A 5,677-nucleotide genomic window follows, 5' to 3' on the forward strand; every position below is an offset into this window, starting at 1 on the left:
TCTTTTTCATTGTGTTGTCTTTACCTGGTTGTGGTATTAGGGTAATGCTGGCCTCGTAGAATGAGCTTGGAAGTGTTTCTTCCTCTTGAATTTTTTGTAGTAGTCTGAGGAGGATAGGTTTTAGTTCTTCCTTGAATGTTTGGTAAAACTCCCCTGTGAAGCCGTCTGGCCCGGGGCTTTTGTTTGATGGAAGCTTTTTTGATGACTGCTTCAATTTCTTCCATAGTTATTGGCCTATTGAGTGATTATTATTATCTTGATTAGCCTCCTGTGGCAAGAGATTTTCCAACAGGGTGGGGCAATTGCTCTCCCCCTAGCCTGGATGGTTAGGGTCCTGGAGAAAGATGTCCTGTGTAGTATGAGGGAATGTTTCAGCATAGGAAAGCGGGGTTTCTGCCTTCCAAGCTCTAATCCCGGAGTCCCCAACCCTGGCTTCTGCTCACACAGTTCCAGTCCACTCTGCCCTCCCTCTCCCAAAGCCCAAGGTGAATGGCTGCATACGAGATTTTGTGCATTGGCCCTTTAAGATGGTGCCTGCATTTCCAGTTGTTGCTTGCTAGCAGGCAGCCCAGCTTGGGGTTTAGACTCCAGAGTTCTCAGTGGGAACCCACCACAGCCAAGACATCCCTCTGGAACTTCAGCTGCTATCTGTGGGAACCTGGCCAGCCCTTTTGCACCTTCACACTTCCTACCAATCTCTATGTTGTCTCCACTTTCAATTCTTGGTTATCAGGGTTCTCTCCAGCTAGTCTTAAGTTGATTATTCAGGATGGTTTTTCTGTATATTAGTTCTAATTCCAATTTGTCCCTGGGACATGTCAGTGTAGCTTCCACTTACTCTGCTGCCATTTTGGAATCTCATCAGTTTTTTAAGGAGAGATTGATCCTTGTTCCCAACTGAAGAAGTGTTCTAGGAAGTAGTAACTGACATCTAGAAGGTGACATCTTCAGGTGGCAGTATGCCCTTTAAAGAAATCATTGTGGTTAAAAAAAAAATCCTTGTACTTGAAACTGAGTGAGGAAAAAAGGTGATGTTTGCTTCTCTACAGCTGGAAGTCTTGATGCCAAGCAGCTGAGCCAATACAATTAGAAACTAGGTGAGTGAAATACTACAATAAAGGCAAGAGCTAATTGAATAACATAAAACTAGTATTACAGCTAAGAACTAAATTATAAAATCCTATTGGGTCAGACATCTTATCTGTCTTACCTTTCTGCAGCTCGGTGCTTAATATTTAAATATCTATTGAAAGAATAATTTAACAAAAATTAGAAAAGATTCCCGAATGTCTTCTTATTCATATCCCTGCCTTTTAGTGGTTAATAAACTATTATCCCATTTTACAAATAAAACAGGACCAGAGAAAGGCAAGAGGAATTAGGTTATAATATGTGCACTGCAGCATTTCCTTTCTCACACAGATTTTCAAAAACAGGAGTTGGACACCATGAGCTCCATTAAAGTGGGGACCTGTGGACTAGTTTCAACACTTCAGAAAGCTTCACAGAACTAAACATTTAAGCATAACATGATCACAGAGGCAGTTTTTTGCTTTTGATTATAACTCAAAATGATAACACTGGTTATTTCATGTTAACTATAAATTCTGCTTGATACTTCTATAAAAATGGAGAAACCATGTACTTAATAAGCTTCTCTTGTAAAAAAAAATGTTTTAAGTGAAATAATTAGAAAATGATAAAGAAATTTATCTCTGTTGATAAAAAGTTTGGGGGCCACAAGAGCTCACTGAGGCTTCTGTGGTCTTCTGCAGCACTGGCACTGACACCTTCCTCTGGGTCTCATCAAGTGCCTCTGCCTGTTCCTGCTGCTCGTGCTGTGCAGTGCGGACCCTAGCTTGTAGGGAAGTTGGAGGATCTACAACGGGAAAGGCTCACTGGAGCTGCCTGGAGAGGTCCCTGGTTGCATGCACACTGCCTTGTTCCAGTGCAACCTCAATCAGGTATCCTGTGTGTCCACCACAGCAAGCCTGTGCCTGAGTTCCCTTAATGGATCCTTGCTACAAATTTAATGACCTTAACTACATGGAACTCCTTGGATAACTGGATCTATAGCCAAAAATTTCAGGCCCCCTTTGATATTAGCAAATGGCAAAAAGTAAACTTGATTTTTGAGGGTGTTGATATAGTTACAAAGGTCCTGCTCAATACCATAATGTTCTTATTGGGAAAACAAACATGTTAAAATACAGCTTTGATGTTATGCATGTGGTCAAAGCCCTAAACTCCCTTGAGCTGTGTTTCCAGTCACCAGTGCTGTATGCAGCCCAGCAGAGCAGAACAGAGCTCACACTAGCTATGAGGTACCCTCAGACTGCCCTCCCAGTGTATAGAAGGGAGAATGCCATGCCAACTTTATTCGAAAGGAGCAGTGTTCCTTTAGTTGGGACTGGAGGCCTTTCTTTCTGATCCAGGGCATCTGGAAAGATGTCAGAATTGAAGCCTGTAATATTTGTCAACTGAACTACTTCACATTTTCCCTTGTATATGACAACCATGCCCAGCAGTGGATGTTCTGCTCTTTGTGAGAGTCCACAGGCAGAGTTCCCTGGAGCCTCTGTGCTCTCACTGGACCTAGCATTTTGTGAGGAGAGCAGGGAAGGCCATCCTTCTCTTTCGGGGGCCAGTGTCTAAACTGCTGCAGAGATGTGGGCATTGTACATGGCAAAGCTGTATGGTTTCCTTTTACCTGTCAACCAATAGCAAACCCTTGAGTCAACCAACTATTACTTCCTGTCCTCACCAAAAGAGGCTGTGGGGCTCAAGAAGGCACACATCACTGCCATCATCTCTCAGCAAAAGAATACATTTGTGTTTGATTTGGAAACCTCGGCTGTCGAGCTCTTCATTTGGTTGGATGTAAGAGTGTCCCAGGGAGGTTCAGTAACAATGGTTTCCTCATGACGGAAAAGACACGGACTATATTATTTTACCCCTGGAGGCCCACAGCAAGAGTGAATTGGAGCAATCTTTTCATGTGACTTCTTTGACTGATATTACTGAGGGAATCCAGCGTGTACTTTCAAAAGCACTCCTAAGGCACCAGCTGTAGTTGCAGGCAACCAAAGACAAGCGAAGAAGCCAGAAAGGGGTCTGCCTGCTGCCACAGATATGACTCATGACTCCAAGAGCGTGTACAGTTTCTTTCAGGGAAGGCTGTTTACTCAGGAAGTCCTCCAGTGAGGCTGTGCCAGGACGGTGTTTTTAGGTCTTTCCCTTCTAGCTTTACCACCACATGAACCAGCTATAATCCAGCTGCCTCTCCTTACCCAGAAAAGGATGTCTATACAGGTAGGCCTCTTGGGGAACCACAGGAACATGACCACAGAGCTTCAGATTTGGCTCAGTCCAAGGAGATTTTCAATTCAAAGGAGTTAGATTTAGACTATTGATTTTGGCAAAAAAGTGATGTTCTTTTTAGTTTGAATTTTAATCACTTACTTATATTGATTAATTATAAGAGGCTATAAATTACTTCATTATACATGATCATGTTCATAAAATTACATGGATAATAAAACAAATGGGGCAAAATATTAATAATTACATGGATAATAAAGCAAATGGGGCAAAATATTAATAAGTACCAATTTGGGTAAAGGCTTATTAGGATTTTTTTGTACTACTTTTGCAACTTCCTGCAAATTTGAAATCATGTAAAAAATTAAAATTTACATAACTGCATCAACAACAACAACAAAAAAGTTTGGGGCCACTATCTTACATAAACTTCACCTAGATTAAAAAAAGATAAGGCAGAGCTAACAGGCATGTACACCTACTATTCTCTTTTACCTCCTCTCTCCTCTAAGTTAAACTTTATCCTAAGTAAAAGAAGGGGTTCATAGGAATTTTCAAGCAGGTGGTTATCTCACCCAGGTGTGTCCAATCTTATATCATCTGTTCCTGGGCTGTACCAGGAGGAGAGATCAGACCACCAAATCAGAGGCCCATGGTCAGATCTGCTACATAGGAGCAGTCACAGCACAGGACATAGTCAACAGACCTAAATATTGTTGGTAACATTTTTCTATGTAAGGATAAAACCCATCTGTAAATAATGTAGTTTTTCCTTCAGGTTTTTCTTTTTCTTTTTTTCTTGTTGGTTTTTTGGGGGGCTTTTCTTTCTTTGGCTATTTCTACTTAAGCATGCATAAAAAATTCAGTTTTATTACTGTAACAGCTATTTCATATATATTCATGCACTCATGCATGGAAATAATAGAAAGGGGGAAAACTTAATGGCCAAAAAGGTAGATCTAAGGTTGAGGCTATAAAGTTTTATTGTACAATATGAAAGGATGGAAAATAAACTGTGGCTTTTCTTGGCAGGGGAGGTATAGGTCTTCCAGCACTATGATGGAATTTTGGCTCAGGAAGTAGAATGTTTTTAAAGGTCTCCACCTATCCTACAGATTCCACCATGTATTTTTTATGTTACAGAGGATTCTTAAGTAAACCAGGAACAAACATATCTTGTTATAGACAGTCATTTTAAAATGGCTTAAAATAAGCAAACCTATATTAATACATATTAAGTGTTGTTACAGGTCAAATAAATCTTTGCCTTTATAGACAGTCAAGTTACTTAATAATTCTAATTATAAAGACATTACTAATGGTAAGTAATTCAATTTCTTTTTATTGGAGGTAAGTGGATTTTCGACAGACAACAGAGACATTTTCAGCATTTCAGATTTTGTAAAAAAATATTTTTATTGATTTCAGAGAAGGGAGAGGGAGAGAGAGAAAGAAACATCAACAATGAGAGAGAATCATTGATTGGCTGCCTCCTGCATGACCCACACTGAAAATCAAGCCCACAACCTGGGCATGTGCCCTGACTGGGAATAGAACCATGACCTCCTGGTTCATAGGTGGATGCTCAACCACTGAGCCACACCAGGCAGGTCATCATTTCATATTTATTGCATAAAAATATAAACAACTTGGCATCAATATTATAATTAGTATAAGACAGAGCTGAATCCTCCAATACTTGCTTGAATTCAGTCACAACTATTATGGAAACCAAAGCAAAACAACCGAATACATTAGTGAAACAAATGAACTAATATCACTAATAAAAGTGGTAACTGGAGAAAAAAGGGACAAGAAGTTAAATGGTGTTATTTTTCCAAGCAAAGCATATGGCTTGGCTTATCTGTGCTGGAATAAATAGTGAAAGTAAGAGATAACATCTGATTGGTATTTCTTTTAGAGGAAGTGAAATGGTGTTCCCTAAAATGCCTAAAACTGGCCTTCTTGTCAATTTTGCTTGAAATACATTTCAATTGTTTTTGGAAGGAAAAAGAGAACTGTGCCTTTTGTGCAGCCTTAAGCACCGTGAAACATTATACACATTTAATTAGTTTGAAAATTGACATAAAAGGGTAAATACAGCAGCTCAGAAACCAAATAACTCAGAGATGGGAAGATAAGGGAAAGCTTTTTCGAATAAGAGATACTTAAGTTAACACCTGAAGGATTACAGCATCCACTCCCATCTCCTGCAGTTTCCCTTTCTGCAATTATAGTCCAAAAATGTTAAATGGAAAATTCCAGAAATAAACAATTCCTAAATTTCACATTGTGGGATGATCAGAGTAGCAAGATAAAATCTCATGCTGTCCCCTCCATCCTGCTAGAGATGTGA

At 39.8% G+C, this 5,677-nt stretch overlaps 1 pseudogene; it reads left to right on the forward strand.

Annotated features, from left to right (window-relative positions):
- The first annotated feature begins 811 nt into the window (after window positions 1–811).
- LOC107185032 lies at window positions 812–3,464 on the forward strand (annotated as a pseudogene).
- The last annotated feature ends 2,213 nt before the right edge of the window (window positions 3,465–5,677 follow it).

The sequence above is a fragment of the Myotis davidii genome, unplaced genomic scaffold, assembly GCF_000327345.1.
Source record: "Myotis davidii unplaced genomic scaffold, ASM32734v1 scaffold1749, whole genome shotgun sequence".
NCBI lineage: Eukaryota > Metazoa > Chordata > Mammalia > Chiroptera > Vespertilionidae > Myotis > Myotis davidii.